This window comes from Oncorhynchus kisutch, unplaced genomic scaffold (assembly GCF_002021735.2).
Source record: "Oncorhynchus kisutch isolate 150728-3 unplaced genomic scaffold, Okis_V2 scaffold3969, whole genome shotgun sequence".
NCBI lineage: Eukaryota > Metazoa > Chordata > Actinopteri > Salmoniformes > Salmonidae > Oncorhynchus > Oncorhynchus kisutch.
In genome coordinates this window covers 92,501-110,000 of record NW_022265914.1, presented here as the reverse complement: position 1 = coordinate 110,000, position 17,500 = coordinate 92,501, and the positions used below count along the sequence as shown (strand labels likewise).

At 42.0% G+C, this 17,500-nt stretch overlaps 2 non-coding genes and 13 pseudogenes across 2 annotated transcripts; 1 reads left to right on the top strand and 14 right to left on the bottom strand.

Annotated features, from left to right (window-relative positions):
• Positions 1–7,005: 7,005 nt before the first annotated feature.
• On the top strand, positions 7,006–7,079 carry trnai-aau (transfer RNA isoleucine (anticodon AAU)). The gene has a single exon. It is a non-coding gene; the product is annotated as a tRNA-Ile (tRNA).
• Positions 7,080–8,405: 1,326 nt separating this feature from the next.
• LOC116372831 (5S ribosomal RNA) lies at positions 8,406–8,524 on the bottom strand. The gene has a single exon (XR_004209421.1). It is a non-coding gene; the product is annotated as a 5S ribosomal RNA (ribosomal RNA).
• A 755-nt stretch (positions 8,525–9,279) lies between these two features.
• On the bottom strand, positions 9,280–9,398 carry LOC116372877 (uncharacterized; annotated as a pseudogene).
• A 242-nt stretch (positions 9,399–9,640) lies between these two features.
• On the bottom strand, positions 9,641–9,759 carry LOC116372894 (uncharacterized; annotated as a pseudogene).
• A 755-nt stretch (positions 9,760–10,514) lies between these two features.
• On the bottom strand, positions 10,515–10,633 carry LOC116372866 (uncharacterized; annotated as a pseudogene).
• Positions 10,634–10,875: 242 nt separating this feature from the next.
• On the bottom strand, positions 10,876–10,994 carry LOC116372859 (uncharacterized; annotated as a pseudogene).
• Positions 10,995–11,749: 755 nt separating this feature from the next.
• On the bottom strand, positions 11,750–11,868 carry LOC116372876 (uncharacterized; annotated as a pseudogene).
• Positions 11,869–12,110: 242 nt separating this feature from the next.
• LOC116372887 (uncharacterized) lies at positions 12,111–12,229 on the bottom strand (annotated as a pseudogene).
• A 755-nt stretch (positions 12,230–12,984) lies between these two features.
• Positions 12,985–13,103, bottom strand: LOC116372875 (uncharacterized; annotated as a pseudogene).
• A 755-nt stretch (positions 13,104–13,858) lies between these two features.
• On the bottom strand, positions 13,859–13,977 carry LOC116372874 (uncharacterized; annotated as a pseudogene).
• Positions 13,978–14,219: 242 nt separating this feature from the next.
• On the bottom strand, positions 14,220–14,338 carry LOC116372904 (uncharacterized; annotated as a pseudogene).
• A 755-nt stretch (positions 14,339–15,093) lies between these two features.
• Positions 15,094–15,212, bottom strand: LOC116372873 (uncharacterized; annotated as a pseudogene).
• Positions 15,213–15,455: 243 nt separating this feature from the next.
• LOC116372884 (uncharacterized) lies at positions 15,456–15,574 on the bottom strand (annotated as a pseudogene).
• Positions 15,575–16,680: 1,106 nt separating this feature from the next.
• LOC116372872 (uncharacterized) lies at positions 16,681–16,799 on the bottom strand (annotated as a pseudogene).
• A 242-nt stretch (positions 16,800–17,041) lies between these two features.
• On the bottom strand, positions 17,042–17,160 carry LOC116372903 (uncharacterized; annotated as a pseudogene).
• Positions 17,161–17,500: the final 340 nt, after the last annotated feature.

Genomic DNA, 17,500 nt, shown 5'->3' with positions numbered 1-17,500 from the left:
GACTTCGGTTTATCTGTTAGCTCTGATCTTTGTTTTACACGATTAAAGCATCCTAATGCTCGATTCTGCACTTAGTTTGACCAGTTTAGTCGACATATAATATGTAATTTTGACGTTTTGATGCGCAAGAGTGCGGGACCAGAAGTAATTTTGGGTGCATTTCAGCTGAAGCTGTAAGCATATGCTAATACAGAAACACACAACTTGAAACCAAACGATGTATTGGGTAAGTATAACTCCTTCCTCGTCTTCTGATCGAAGAACATCAAAGGTAAGGGAAGACCCCCCTGAAATGGACAAAAATGAATGGCAAGTCATTGGCACCGGACAAACCATATACACATTGGTCAATACCACCCAATTGGACGTTTATTCGTGCAAAGTTGATGGCAAATGTCATATGGCTATTGCCAGTTGTAACACTTCAAAAATCCAACAGGGGGTGAGTGCGCTCCACCGTGGTTTTTCATATTGGAAATGGACCTCAAGTCAACATCCAAAAGCAAAATTTTGATTATTATTTTTTATTTTTTTTACATGCGCATAAGAAATATGTTTTGTCCATTTGCAATATGATTTCATATGAAGTCAAAAGTCCAAAATGTGAAATTTTAAAAACTTATCACCCTCGTAAAAAAGTTCTTTCTGGACCGTTTTTCGAAATTGTTTCGATTTTATGTCAATTCATCATGTGTAAGAACTATATGAATATACATTTGTAAAATTGTATTATCATAATTTTTTTAAACTTGTGCATAAGGAATATTATTTGTCCATTTGCAATATGATTTCATAGGAAGTCAAAAGTCAAAGTCAAAAGTCACTTTTTTTTAGGCCAAATACCATAAGAAATTTGACATGCTCAAAAATCCTGCAGAAATGCAAAATTGACTGGCCAGATGAACTCGGGATGGCCTGGCAGTGATAGTTGCTCCTTTCCATCGCTCATTGTGTTGACTTCATCATGTCCATTTTGTGATGTTTTTTCACTGTTGAATCATATTGCAAGTGTACGGGCATTTGCAATATGGTTCAATGGGCATTTACCATAAGAAATTTGACATGCTCAAAAATCCTGCAGAAATGCAAAATTGACTGGCCAGATGAACTCGGGATGGCCTGGCAGTGATAGTTGCTCCTTTCCATCACTCATTGTGTTGACTTCATCATGTCCATTTTGTGATGTTTTTTCACTGTTGAATCATATTGCAAGTGTACATGCATTGTTGTGCAACTGGTAACCCCCCCCAAAAATATGGTGATTTCATTATGTCCATTTGTTTATGTTTTCTTACTTTTGCAAAGTCACTGGGCATTTGCAATATGGTTCAATGGGCAGGTACCATCACGAATTTGTCATGCTATAAAAATCCTGCAGGAATGTGAAATTGACTGGCCTGATGAACACAGGATGGCCTGGCAGTGATAGTTGCTCCTTTCCATCGCTCATTGTGTTGACTTCATCATGTCCATTTTGTGATGTTTTTTCACTGTTGAATCATATTGCAAGTGTACGGGCATTTGCAATATGGTTCAATGGGCATTTACCATAAGAAATTTGACATGCTCAAAAATCCTGCAGGAATGTGAAATTGACTGGCCCGATGACCTCGGGATGGCCTGGCAGTGATAGTTGCTCCTTTCCATCACTCATTGTGTTGACTTTATCATGTCCATTTTGTGATGTTTTTTCACTGTTGAATCATATTGCAAGTGTACATGCATTGTTGTGCAACTGGTAACCCAAAAATAAAAATATGGTGATTTCATTATGTCCATTTGTTTATGTTTTCTTACTTTTGCAAAGTCACTGGGCATTTGCAATATGGTTCAATGGGCAGGTACCATCACGAATTTGTCATGCTATAAAAATCCTGCAGGAATGTGAAATTGACTGGCCTGATGAACACAGGATGGCCTGGCAGTGATAGTTGCTCCTTTCCATCGCTCATTATGTTGACTTCATCATGTCCATTTTGTGATGTTTTTTCACTGTTGAATCATATTGCAAGTGTACGGGCATTTGCAATATGGTTCAATGGGCAGGTACCATCACGAATTTGTCATGCTATAAAAATCCTGCAGGAATGTGAAATTGACTGGCCCGATGAACTCGGGATGGCTGGGCAGTGATTCTGGTTAATCTCAGTCGCTCGTTAGGGTTGATTTCAGAATGTCACTTTGGTGATGGTACCTCACTGTTTAAACATATTGCAAATGGACAAGAGTCACCAGCAAGTCACCGTCCGTCAGTCAATTAGATATCATTCTGACACCAAACTGATACAAACTGACACCAAACCCACTTTTTCCAACTCGTTTAGTAGCCAACTATCACATACTTCAGAGCTGGCCCAAAATTCACAACGCCTTCAGTTCAAACCATAAAAAAAACATAAAAAACGTAGTTACGTTCTAGCTGCGGGTCCATTTCATATGTTATGTGTAGGCCTAGCTGAGGCGACCCTGAATCCCAAGTTTCGGCTCGATCGGTCATTTGGTGTCCGAGCAAAACCCTAATTGGTGCTGAAAATCCACTTTTTTTCCATGACTTGCTACGGGGTCCTTGAATGAGCTATCGGACCGAAACGTTGGGGTCCGTCTCTATGGAACGAGACGGTCGCAATGCACCTAGTCTTGCGTTTCTGAGACTTTTCTAAATGTCGTCATTTTCGTAACGGTCAAAATGAATTGAAGTCATTGCAAATGTACGAGGCTGTTTCTCGGTCCGAGAACCTTCTAGAGCCACGTAACTCACCACGCACTATTGACCGGAGGTCTAGAACAGGATTCTAAAGTTTCGGAACTCTAGGTCTGACGGTTCTTTTTTAGCTCGAACAAAGCTAACTATTGCAGTCACTGTCTGTCTCTACGCACCCCAATACGTCCCTCCATCCAAGTGGTGTTTTCTAGGGTGATTTATTTTTCCTTTGAAATTTTATGGGAAAAAGGACTGATTTACAGTTCATGGGGGTTGCCTAATCACACATATGAAGTTTTGGAAAGATCAGACATTTTTAACCCCTCGAAACAGCCCCTGAGACACCAATTATGGCACTTCCGGTTGGCACAGGAAGCTATACATCAACACATATCCTCAATGGGGTATGCTTTTACAGAATCCTGAGTTTTAAGTCCTTACGTTAAGAATTGACTGATTTACACAGGGTTGAATGCACTATGTCTATCAAACTGCAGGCAGGGTATGGGTATACACTTTTAGGGTGATTTTAACCACTTCCGGTTGCTCCAGGAAGCTTAGAATCGACACAGGTAGACCTCATAGTGGCCTGATGGACTGTTATCTAAGACAGGTTCATAAGGCATTCATAACCCACATAGGCCTGAGGTTGAAATTAGGGGTGCAGGCAATGTATTCCTATGGGGAGAGAAGTCATTGTAATCTGTGAGATCAAAAAACCCTGTTTTACTGTTAAGGGTTAATGCCACACGGTCAAGGTTAGCCTTGCAAAGATCGGGAGGACCTTAGGAACATTCCTGTGGTTGAATTGTCCTTCTAAACCTAACGGTTCCGCCGCTGTCACCCAAAAGCAAATGATGTTGTGGTGCAGGCTTCATTTTGGGCTTACTTTTCTAATGGTTGCTGCGCTTAGACCGAGCGAGCTACGGTCAAGCGGGATATCTCATTGAACTCGGCACGGCCTAGAGATTATGGTAATGCCATTGCCTGCTCTCTGTGTCTTTAAGCACCGCACTTTTTCACTCCATCCTTGCTGTGTGTGTGTGTGAGAGCTTTTCTTTGACATCTGTTGGGAGAAATGACTGATTTACAGTTCAGGAGGGTTACCTAGTCACACATATGACATTTTGGAGAGATCAGACTTTTTTAACCCCTCGAAACAGCCCCTGAGACACCAATTATGGCACTTCCGGTTGTCACAGGAAGCTATAAGTAAACACATGTCTTTATTGACATAGCCACTTACAGAATCCTGAGTTTTAAGTATTTAAGTTAAGAATTGACTGATCTACACAGGTTTGAATACGGTGATTTTCATAATGACAGGTTATGTTTTTCAAAACACTTTTAGGGTGATTTTAACCACTTCTGGTTGCTTCAGGAAGCTTAGAATTGACACAGGTAGACCTCATAGTGGTCTGATTGACTGTTACCGAAGACAGGTTCATACGGCATTCATAACCCACATAGGCTTCAGGTTGAATTTAGGGGTGCAGGCAATGTATTCCTATTGGGAGAGAAGTCAATGCAAACGGTTGAAGTAAACACCTTCTTTTAACTGTTAAGGGTTAATGACACACGGTCAAGGTTAGGCTTTAATGGATCGGGAGGACCTCAGGAACGTACCTGAGGTCGAATTGTGCTTCTCACCCTAACGGTTCTCTCACTGCCACCCAAAATCAAATGACATTGTGGGGCAGGCTTCATTTTGGGCCTTCTTTTTTTCAAGGTCGCTGCACTCAGAACGAGCTACGGTCAAGCGGGGCGTCTCGTTGAACTCGGCACAGTCTGGAGACTATGGTGATGCCATTTTTTGTGTTGATTTCAGAATGCCATTTTGGTGATGGTCCCTCTCCGTTTAAACATATTTCAAATGTACAAAAGTCAACTAAAAAGTAAGTGTCCATCAGTCAATTAGATGTCATTATGACACCAAACCCACTTTTTCCTACTCATTTAGAAGCCAACTATCACATATGTCAGAGCAGACCCATAATTCACAGCGCCTTCAGTTTAAAACATAATAAAAAGGTAAAACAGATAGTTACGTTCTAGCTGCGGGTCCAGTTCGGACATTATGTGAAGGCCTATGTGAGGCGACCCCGAATCCCGAGATTCGGCTCGATAGGTCCTTCGGTGCCCGAGCAAAACCCTAATTGGTGCTGAAAATCCACTTTTTTACATGCCTTGCTACGGGGTCCTTGAATGAGCTATCGGACAGAAACGTTGGGGTCCGTCTCTATGGGCCGAGCCGGTTTCAATGCACCTAGCCTTGCGTCTCTGAGACTTTTCTAAATGTCATCATTTTCGTAATGGTCAAAATTAATTGAAGTCATTGCAAATGTACGAGGCTGTTTCTCGGTCCGAGAACCTTCTAGAGCCACCTAACTCACCACGCACTATCGACCGGAGGTCTAGAACAGGTTTCTTAAGTTTCGGAACTCTAGGTCTGACGGTTCTTTTTTAGCTCGAACAAAGCTAACTATTGCAGCCACTGTCTGTCTCTACGCACCCTAATACGTCCCTCCTTCCAAGTTGTGTGTCTGTGTGATTTAGTTTTCCTTTGAAATTTTATGGGAAAAATGACTGATTTACAGTTCATGGGGGTTGCCTAATCACACATATGAAGTTTTGGACAGATCTGACTTTTTTAACCCTTCAAAACAGCCCCTGAGACACCAATTATGGCACTTCCGGTTGGCACAGGAAGCTATAAGTCAACACATATCCTCATTGGGGTATGCTTTTACAGAATTCTGAGTTTTAAGTCTTTACGTTAAGAATTGACTGATTTACACAGGGTTGAATGCGCTATGTCTATCAAACTGCAGGCAGGGTATGGACTGTTACCGAAGACAGGTTCATACGGCATTCATAACCCATATAGGCTTCAGGTTGAATTTAGGGGTGCAGGCAATGTATTCCTATGGGGAGAGAAGTCAATGCAAACTGTTTGATGTAAACACCTTCTTTTAACTGTTAAGGGTTAATGCCACACGGTCAAGGTAAGGCTTGCATGGATCGGGAGGACCTTAGGAACGTACCTGAGGTCGAATTGTGTTTCTCACCCTAACGGTTCTCTCACTGTCACCCAAAAGCAAATGACATTGTGGGGCAGGCTTCATTTTGGGCCCACTTTTCTAATGGTCGCTGCGCTTAGACCAAGCGAGCTACGGTCAAGCGGGATATCTCGTTGAACTCGGCACAGCCTAGGGATTATGGTAATGCCATTGCCTGCTCTCTGTGTCTTTAAGCACCGTACTTTGTCACTCCATCCTTGCTGTGTGTGTGTGTGAGAGCTTTTCTTTGACATCTGTTGGGAGAAATGACTGACTTACAGTTTATGGGGGTTGCCTAATCACACATATGAAGTTTTGAAAAGATCTGACCTTTTTCACCCTTGGAAACTGCCACTGTGACACCATTTAAGGCACTTCCGGTTGGCACAGGAAGCTATAAATAAACTCATATCCTGATTGGGGTATGCCTTTACAGAGTTTTAAGTCTTTACGTTAAGTACTGAGTTATTTACGGAGGGTTTAGTGAGTGTGTGTTATTTCAGAAAATCCTAGAAAATCACAGAAATCTCGCAGAGCTCCGCAGCACACTTTAAAAAGATTCGTATGAACACCCTGTAACTGGATCTGTAACTGTTGAAAAAAAACACCTATCTTTGAACATCACCAATCTGTCATTGTACGATTTCTCTTAAATGACGATAGATAAATGGCTGGTTCTTTTTTTATTGACACCGGGGGCTCCTTTCTCTATTTTCATTTTGGACCTTTAATCCCAGAGAAATGGCCATAACTCAAAAACCGTTGAGGCCTAGACGCCATCTTGTTCGGGGCCAACTGCCCATTATGCCAAACCTACGCTCACCGAGTTTCGGCTTTGAAATATTTTCCTTTTTCGAGATAAGGCCCCGTCGTGATTCATGATGTTTTGTCCAATAGCAATAAGATTGCTTATGCCCTCTTGTGGGATTTTCCGGGACAGCGGAAAAATGACAAAAATTTGATTATTTTATAAAACGGAAAACGAATGTCCGACAAAGTTCATTTGATGACTTCCCGGTAGGACCAGCCCTACCGCACGGCCCGACACCGACCGCGAATTTTACAAACATTTTCGGACGTCTAGTAAGGGACCGTACATTTCCAATATGGACTTTCTCACTAACCATACACGAAATGTCAAAATGTTCCCATAAGGTATGTCAGGCTATGCTGTTGGTGGACTTGTTAGTTTGCGCTCTAGAACTTGCAGAGGCTCGGTGCATCTCAACAATTGTTGTAGGCAGTGGCTGGTTAGCTCAGTTGGTTAGAGTGTGGTGCTAATAACGCCAAGGTCATGGGTTCAATCCCCGTACTGGCTATGAGTGTCAAAATTGTGAGTCACATGCATTTGAATTGTCAACGTTTCCACAGAATTAAGTTTAGTGAATTAACAAAATTCGATCCCTGCTTTCGGGAATTTGTATTTGTACTTTCTTTATGCTCTGGCTTCAAGGAAACTATCCAAAGCTTTGTTTGTGGTCCTCAATGGTGTGTGCTACGCTGCTCCTCTGAAAGTAAGTAATGTCTTGCTTTTTCATCTGACATTTTGACATCAGTGTTACAGGAAAGTTACTTGTCATTGTTAATTGACAGTAGGTTGTCATAAGACAATGCTGCATGAAGTGTGAACTGGAGCTTGCTTGGATCCACAAAAATAATATGTTTTTGGAGAATGCAGGAATCGATCCCACTACCTCTCGCATGCTAAGCAAGCACTCTACCATTTGAGCTAATTCCCCAGCCGGTAGGGTTGGCTACAAGGAGCATCCAAGAGTGTACAGTCTTGTCAGGCTATGCTGTTGGTGGACTTGTTAGTTTACGAGCCAGCACTTGCAGAGGCTCGGTGCATCTCAAAAACTGTGCTCCAATAGCCAGTGCCTGGTTAGATCAGTTGGTTAGAAAGTGGTGCTAATAACTCCAAGGTGATGTGTTTGATCCCTGTACTGGCCACAAGGTACATTCTGAGTGTCAAAATGCGTGTGCATCGTCAAGGGTGCCACTACGTTTATTTTAGTGGCTTCCCGAAATGATTAAGTTGGGAGAGTGTTAGACTGAAGATCTAAAGGTCCGTGTTCCGATCCTAGGTTTCGGCATTAGTTGTTGTTCGTACTTCATGCTTTGCTTTGGCTTCAAGGAAACTATCCATAGCTTTGTTTGTGGGCCTCAATCAATCAACCAACTTCCTCCAAACACTTCCTCAATCCCAAAAAGGGGCATGCTCAGGCCGGTTTGGTCGTAAGCGAGAAACTATCTCTTGGTGCACTATGTAAAGTGAAAGTGAGTCTGATTAACAGCTGTTGCATTTTCACCACTTAGATAAGCATCTTTGTGTCACTCAAAAAGTGGAAGAAATTGCATATACTGTAGCCATAATTTGTAGCACAGTCGGGCCTGGTCGTAAGCGAGAAACTATCTCTTGGTGCACTATGTTAAGTGAAAGTGAGTCTGATTAACAGCTGTTGCATTTTCACCATTTAGATAAGCATCTTTTTGTCACTCAAAAAGTGGAAGAAATTGCATATACTGTAGCCATAATTTGTAGCACAGATTGTTGGATGAAATACAAACTAACCTTGCTTACTTATTTCAAAGCTAGGGCACATATTTCAGCCTTGTGGGAAAAAACGGACAAAGAGTTGACAAAAAGCTTACAGCACCTGGTATTCCCAGGCGGTCACCCATCCAAGTACTAACCAGGCCCGACCCTACTTAGCTTCCGAGATCAGACGAGATCAGGCGTACTCAGGCCGGTGTGGTCGTAAGCAAGAAAATATCTCTTGGTGCACTATGTAAAGTGAAAGTGAGTCTGATTAACAGCTGTTGCATTTTCACCACTTAGATAAGCATCTTTGTGTCACTCAAAAAGTGGAAGAAATTGCATATACTGTAGCCATAATTTGTAGCACAGATTGTTGGATGAAATACAAACTAACCTTGCTTACTTATTTCAAAGCGAGGGCACATATTTCAGCCTTGTGGGAAAAAACGGACAAAGAGTTGACAAAAAGCTTACAGCACCTGGTATTCGCAGGCTGTCTCCCATCCAAGTACTAACCAGGCCCGACCCTGCTTAGCATTCGAGATCAGACGTACTCAGGCCGGTGTGGTCGTAAGCGAGAAACTATCTCTTGGTGCACTATGTAAAGTGAAAGTGAGTCTGATTAACAGCTGTTGCATTTTCACCACTTAGATAAGCATCTTTGTTTCACTCAAAAAGTGGAAGAAATTGCATATACTGTAGCCATAATTTGTAGCACAGTCGGGCCTGGTCGTAAGCGAGAAACTATCTCTTGGTGCACTATGTTAAGTTAAAGTGAGTCTGATTAACAGCTGTTGCATTTTCACCATTTAGATAAGCATCTTTTTGTCACTCAAAAAGTGGAAGAAATTGCATATACTGTAGCCATAATTTGTAGCACAGATTGTTGGATGAAATACAAACTAACCTTGCTTACTTATTTCAAAGCGAGGGCACATATTTCAGCCTTGTGGGAAAAAACGGACAAAGAGTTGACAAAAAGCTTACAGCACCTGGTATTCCCAGGCGGTCACCCATCCAAGTACTAAACAGGCCCGACCCTACTTAGCTTCCGAGATCATACGAGATCAGGGGTACTCAGGCAGGTGTAGTCGTAAGCAAGAAACTATCTCTTGGTGCACTATGTAAAGTGAAAGTGAGTCTGATTAACAGCTGTTGCATTTTCACCATTTAGATAAGCATCTTTGTGTCACTCAAAAAGTGGAAGAAATTGCATATACTGTAGCCATAATTTGTAGCACAGATTGTTGGATGAAATACAAACTAACCTCGCTTACTTATTTCAAAGCGAGGGCACATATTTCAGCCTTGTGGGAAAAAACGGACAAAGAGTTGACAAAAAGCTTACAGCACCTGGTATTCCAAGGCGGTCACCCATCCAAGTACTAACCAGGCCCGACCCAACTTAGCTTCCGAGATCAGACGAGATCAGGCGTACTCAGGCCGGTGTGGTCGTATGCGAGAAACTATCTCTTGGTGCACTATGTAAAGTGAAAGTGAGTCTGATTAACAGCTGTTGCATTTTCACCACTTAGATAAGCATCTTTGGGTCACTCAAAAAGTGGAAGAAATTGCATATACTGTAGCCATAATTTGTAGCACAGATTGTTGGATGAAATACAAACTAACCTTGCTTACTTATTTCAAAGCGAGGGCACATATTTCAGCCTTGTGGGAAAAAACGGACAAAGAGTTGACAAAAAGCTTACAGCACCTGGTATTCGCAGGCTGTCTCCCATCCAAGTACTAACCAGGCCCGACCCTGCTTAGCATCCGAGATCAGACGTACTCAGGCCGGTGTGGTCGTAAGCGAGAAACTATCTCTTGGTGCACTATGTAAAGTGAAAGTGAGTCTGATTAACAGCTGTAGCATTTTCACCACTTAGATAAGCATCTTTGTTTCACTCAAAAAGTGGAAGAAATTGCATATACTGTAGCCATAATTTGTAGCACAGTCGGGCCTGGTCGTAAGCGAGAAACTATCTCTTGGTGCACTATGTTAAGTGAAAGTGAGTCTGATTAACAGCTGTTGCATTTTCACCATTTAGATAAGCATCTTTTTGTCACTCAATAAGTGGAAGAAATTGCATATACTGTAGCCATAATTTGTAGCACAGATTGTTGGATGAAATACAAACTAACCTTGCTTACTTATTTCAAAGCGAGGGCACATATTTCAGCCTTGTGGGAAAAAACGGACAAAGAGTTGACAAAAAGCTTACAGCACCTGGTATTCCCAGGCGGTCACCCATCCAAGTACTAAACAGGCCCGACCCTACTTAGCTTCCGAGATCATACGAGATCAGGGGTACTCAGGTAGGTGTAGTCGTAAGCAAGAAACTATCTCTTGGTGCACTATGTAAAGTGAAAGTGAGTCTGATTAACAGCTGTTGAATTTTCACCATTTAGATAAGCATCTTTGTGTCACTCAAAAAGTGGAAGAAATTGCATATACTGTAGCCATAATTTGTAGCACAGATTGTTGGATGAAATACAAACTAACCTCGCTTACTTATTTCAAAGCGAGGGCACATATTTCAGCCTTGTGGGAAAAAACGGACAAAGAGTTGACAAAAAGCTTACAGCACCTGGTATTCCCAGGCGGTCACCCATCCAAGTACTAAACAGGCCCGACCCTACTTAGCTTCCGAGATCAGACGAGATCAGGCGTACTCAGGCCGGTGTGGTCGTATGCGAGAAACTATCTCTTGGTGCACTATGTAAAGTGAAAGTGAGTCTGATTAACAGCTGTTGCATTTTCACCACTTAGATAAGCATCTTTGTGTCACTCAAAAAGTGGAAGAAATTGCATATACTGTAGCCATAATTTGTAGCACAGATTGTTGGATGAAATACAAACTAACCTTGCTTACTTATTTCAAAGCGAGGGCACATATTTCAGCCTTGTGGGAAAAAACGGACAAAGAGTTGACAAAAAGCTTACAGCACCTGGTATTCGCAGGCTGTCTCCCATCCAAGTACTAACCAGGCCCGACCCTGCTTATCATTCGAGATCAGACGTACTCAGGCCGGTGTGGTCGTAAGCGAGAAACTATCTCTTGGTGCACTATGTAAAGTGAAAGTGAGTCTGATTAACAGCTGTTGCATTTTCACCACTTAGATAAGCATCTTTGTTTCACTCAAAAAGTGGAAGAAATTGCATATACTGTAGCCATAATTTGTAGCACAGTCGGGCCTGGTCGTAAGCGAGAAACTATCTCTTGGTGCACTATGTTAAGTTAAAGTGAGTCTGATTAACAGCTGTTGCATTTTCACCATTTAGATAAGCATCTTTTTGTCACTCAAAAAGTGGAAGAAATTGCATATACTGTAGCCATAATTTGTAGCACAGATTGTTGGATGAAATACAAACTAACCTTGCTTACTTATTTCAAAGCGAGGGCACATATTTCAGCCTTGTGGGAAAAAACGGACAAAGAGTTGACAAAAAGCTTACAGCACCTGGTATTCCCAGGCGGTCACCCATCCAAGTACTAAACAGGCCCGACCCTACTTAGCTTCCGAGATCATACGAGATCAGGGGTACTCAGGCAGGTGTAGTCGTAAGCAAGAAACTATCTCTTGGTGAACTATGTAAAGTGAAAGTGAGTCTGATTAACAGCTGTTGCATTTTCACCATTTAGATAAGCATCTTTGTGTCACTCAAAAAGTGGAAGAAATTGCATATACTGTAGCCATAATTTGTAGCACAGATTGTTGGATGAAATACAAACTAACCTCGCTTACTTATTTCAAAGCGAGGGCACATATTTCAGCCTTGTGGGAAAAAACGGACAAAGAGTTGACAAAAAGCTTACAGCACCTGGTATTCCCAGGCGGTCACCCATCCAAGTACCAAACAGGCCCGACCCTACTTAGCTTCCGAGATCAGACGAGATCAGGCGTACTCAGGCCGGTGTGGTCGTATGCGAGAAACTATCTCTTGGTGCACTATGTAAAGTGAAAGTGAGTCTGATTAACAGCTGTTGCATTTTCACCACTTAGATAAGCATCTTTGTGTCACTCAAAAAGTGGAAGAAATTGCATATACTGTAGCCATAATTTGTAGCACAGATTGTTGGATGAAATACAAACTAACCTTGCTTACTTATTTCAAAGCGAGGGCACATATTTCAGCCTTGTGGGAAAAAACGGACAAAGAGTTGACAAAAAGCTTACAGCACCTGGTATTCGCAGGCTGTCTCCCATCCAAGTACTAACCAGGCCCGACCCTGCTTATCATTCGAGATCAGACGTACTCAGGCCGGTGTGGTCGTAAGCGAGAAACTATCTCTTGGTGCACTATGTAAAGTGAAAGTGAGTCTGATTCACAGCTGTTGCATTTTCACCACTTAGATAAGCATCTTTGTTTCACTCAAAAAGTGGAAGAAATTGCATATACTGTAGCCATAATTTGTAGCACAGTCGGGCCTGGTCGTAAGCGAGAAACTATCTCTTGGTGCACTATGTTAAGTTAAAGTGAGTCTGATTAACAGCTGTTGCATTTTCACCATTTAGATAAGCATCTTTTTGTCACTCAAAAAGTGGAAGAAATTGCATATACTGTAGCCATAATTTGTAGCACAGATTGTTGGATGAAATACAAACTAACCTTGCTTACTTATTTCAAAGCGAGGGCACATATTTCAGCCTTGTGGGAAAAAACGGACAAAGAGTTGACAAAAAGCTTACAGCACCTGGTATTCCCAGGCGGTCACCCATCCAAGTACTAAACAGGCCCGACCCTACTTAGCTTCCGAGATCATACGAGATCAGGGGTACTCAGGCAGGTGTAGTCGTAAGCAAGAAACTATCTCTTGGTGAACTATGTAAAGTGAAAGTGAGTCTGATTAACAGCTGTTGCATTTTCACCATTTAGATAAGCATCTTTGTGTCACTCAAAAAGTGGAGGAAATTGCATATACTGTAGCCATAATTTGTAGCACAGATTGTTGGATGAAATACAAACTAACCTCGCTTACTTATTTCAAAGCGAGGGCACATATTTCAGCCTTGTGGGAAAAAACGGACAAAGAGTTGACAAAAAGCTTACAGCACCTGGTATTCCCAGGCTGTCTCCCATCCAAGTACTAACCAGGCCCGACCCTGCTTATCATTCGAGATCAGACGTACTCAGGCCGGTGTGGTCGTAAGCGAGAAACTATCTCTTGGTGCACTATGTAAAGTGAAAGTGAGTCTGATTAACAGCTGTTGCATTTTCATCACTTAGATAAGCATCTTTGTTTCACTCAAAAAGTGGAAGAAATTGCATATACTGTAGCCATAATTTGTAGCACAGTCGGGCCTGGTCGTAAGCGAGAAACTATCTCTTGGTGCACTATGTTAAGTTAAAGTGAGTCTGATTAACAGCTGTTGCATTTTCACCATTTAGATAAGCATCTTTTTGTCACTCAAAAAGTGGAAGAAATTGCATATACTGTAGCCATAATTTGTAGCACAGATTGTTGGATGAAATACAAACTAACCTTGCTTACTTATTTCAAAGCGAGGGCACATATTTCAGCCTTGTGGGAAAAAACGGACAAAGAGTTGACAAAAAGCTTACAGCACCTGGTATTCCCAGGCGGTCACCCATCCAAGTACTAAACAGGCCCGACCCTACTTAGCTTCCGAGATCATACGAGATCAGGGGTACTCAGGCAGGTGTAGTCGTAAGCAAGAAACTATCTCTTGGTGCACTATGTAAAGTGAAAGTGAGTCTGATTAACAGCTGTTGCATTTTCACCATTTAGATAAGCATCTTTGTGTCACTCAAAAAGTGGAAGAAATTGCATATACTGTAGCCATAATTTGTAGCACAGATTGTTGGATGAAATACAAACTAACCTCGCTTACTTATTTCAAAGCGAGGGCACATATTTCAGCCTTGTGGGAAAAAACGGACAAAGAGTTGACAAAAAGCTTACAGCACCTGGTATTCCCAGGCGGTCACCCATCCAAGTACCAAACAGGCCCGACCCTACTTAGCTTCCGAGATCAGACAAGATCAGGCGTACTCAGGCCGGTGTGGTCGTATGCGAGAAACTATCTCTTGGTGCACTATGTAAAGTGAAAGTGAGTCTGATTAACAGCTGTTGCATTTTCACCACTTAGATAAGCATCTTTGTGTCACTCAAAAAGTGGAAGAAATTGCATATACTGTAGCCATAATTTGTAGCACAGATTGTTGGATGAAATACAAACTAACCTTGCTTACTTATTTCAAAGCGAGGGCACATATTTCAGCCTTGTGGGAAAAAACGGACAAAGAGTTGACAAAAAGCTTACAGCACCTGGTATTCGCAGGCTGTCTCCCATCCAAGTACTAACCAGGCCCGACCCTGCTTAGCATTCGAGATCAGACGTACTCAGGCCGGTGTGGTCGTAAGCGAGAAACTTTCTCTTGGTGCACTATGTAAAGTGAAAGTGAGTCTGATTAACAGCTGTTGCATTTTCACCACTTAGATAAGCATCTTTGTTTCACTCAAAAAGTGGAAGAAATTGCATATACTGTAGCCATAATTTGTAGCACAGTCGGGCCTGGTCGTAAGCGAGAAACTATCTCTTGGTGCACTATGTTAAGTTAAAGTGAGTCTGATTAACAGCTGTTGCATTTTCACCATTTAGATAAGCATCTTTTTGTCACTCAAAAAGTGGAAGAAATTGCATATACTGTAGCCATAATTTGTAGCACAGATTGTTGGATGAAATACAAACTAACCTTGCTTACTTATTTCAAAGTGAGGGCACATATTTCAGCCTTGTGTGAAAAAACTGACAAAGAGTTGACAAAAAGCTTACAGCACCTGGTATTCCCAGGCGGTCACCCATCCAAGTACTAAACAGGCCCGACCCTACTTAGCTTCCGAGATCATACGAGATCAGGGGTACTCAGGCAGGTGTAGTCGTAAGCAAGAAACTATCTCTTGGTGCACTATGTAAAGTGAAAGTGAGTCTGATTAACAGCTGTTGCATTTTCACCATTTAGATAAGCATCTTTGTGTCACTCAAAAAGTGGAAGAAATTGCATATACTGTAGCCATAATTTGTAGCACAGATTGTTGGATGAAATACAAACTAACCTCGCTTACTTATTTCAAAGCGAGGGCACATATTTCAGCCTTGTGGGAAAAAAACGGACAAAGAGTTGACAAAAAGCTTACAGCACCTGGTATTCCAAGGCGGTCACCCATCCAAGTACTAACCAGGCCCTACCCAACTTAGCTTCCGAGATCAGACGAGATCAGGCGTACTCAGGCCGGTGTGGTCGTATGCGAGAAACTATCTCTTGGTGCACTATGTAAAGTGAAAGTGAGTCTGATTAACAGCTGTTGCATTTTCACCACTTAGATAAGCATCTTTGTGTCACTCAAAAAGTGGAAGAAATTGCATATACTGTAGCCATAATTTGTAGCACAGATTGTTGGATGAAATACAAACTAACCTTGCTTACTTATTTCAAAGCGAGGGCACATATTTCAGCCTTGTGGGAAAAAACGGACAAAGAGTTGACAAAAAGCTTACAGCACCTGGTATTCGCAGGATGTCTCCCATCCAAGTACTAACCAGGCCCGACCCTGCTTAGCATCCGAGATCAGACGTACTCAGGCCGGTGTGGTCGTAAGCGAGAAACTATCTCTTGGTGCACTATGTAAAGTGAAAGTGAGTCTGATTAACAGCTGTTGCATTTTCACCACTTAGATAAGCATCTTTGTTTCACTCAAAAAGTGGAAGAAATTGCATATACTGTAGCCATAATTTGTAGCACAGTCGGGCCTGGTCGTAAGCGAGAAACTATCTCTTGGTGCACTATGTTAAGTGAAAGTGAGTCTGATTAACAGCTGTTGCATTTTCACCATTTAGATAAGCATCTTTTTGTCACTCAAAAAGTGGAAGAAATTGCATATACTGTAGCCATAATTTGTAGCACAGATTGTTGGATGAAATACAAACTAACCTTGCTTACTTATTTCAAAGCGAGGGCACATATTTCAGCCTTGTGGGAAAAAACGGACAAAGAGTTGACAAAAAGCTTACAGCACCTGGTATTCCAAGGCGGTCACCCATCCAAGTACTAAACAGGCCCGACCCTACTTAGCTTCCGAGATCAGACGTACTCAGGCAGGTGTAGTCGTAAGCAAGAAACTATCTCTTGGTGCACTATGTAAAGTGAAAGTGAGTCTGATTAACAGCTGTTGCATTTTCACCATTTAGATAAGCATCTTTGTGTCACTCAAAAAGTGGAAGAAATTGCATATACTGTAGCCATAATTTGTAGCACAGATTGTTGGATGAAATACAAACTAACCTCGCTTACTAATTTCAAAGCGAGGGCACATATTTCAGCCTTGTGGGAAAAAACGGACAAAGAGTTGACAAAAAGCTTACAGCACCTGGTATTCCCAGGCGGTCACCCATCCAAGTACTAAACAGGCCCGACCCTACTTAGCTTCCGAGATCATACGAGATCAGGGGTACTCAGGCAGGTGTAGTCGTAAGCAAGAAACTATCTCTTGGTGCACTATGTAAAGTGAAAGTGAGTCTGATTAACAGCTGTTGCATTTTCACCATTTAGATAAGCATCTTTGTGTCACTCAAAAAGTGGAAGAAATTGCATATACTGTAGCCATAATTTGTAGCACAGATTGTTGGATGAAATACAAACTAACCTCGCTTACTTATTTCAAAGCGAGGGCACATATTTCAGCCTTGTGGGAAAAAACGGACAAAGAGTTGACAAAAAGCTTACAGCACCTGGTATTCCCAGGCGGTCACCCATCCAAGTACCAAACAGGCCCGACCCTACTTAGCTTCCGAGATCAGACAAGATCAGGCGTACTCAGGCCGGTGTGGTCGTATGCGAGAAACTATCTCTTGGTGCACTATGTAAAGTGAAAGTGAGTCTGATTAACAGCTGTTGCATTTTCACCACTTAGATAAGCATCTTTGTGTCACTCAAAAAGTGGAAGAAATTGCATATACTGTAGCCATAATTTGTAGCACAGATTGTTGGATGAAATACAAACTAACCTTGCTTACTTATTTCAAAGCGAGGGCACATATTTCAGCCTTGTGGGAAAAAACGGACAAAGAGTTGACAAAAAGCTTCCAGCACCTGGTATTCGCAGGCTGTCTCCCATCCAAGTACTAACCAGGCCCGACCCTGCTTAGCATTCGAGATCAGACGTACTCAGGCCGGTG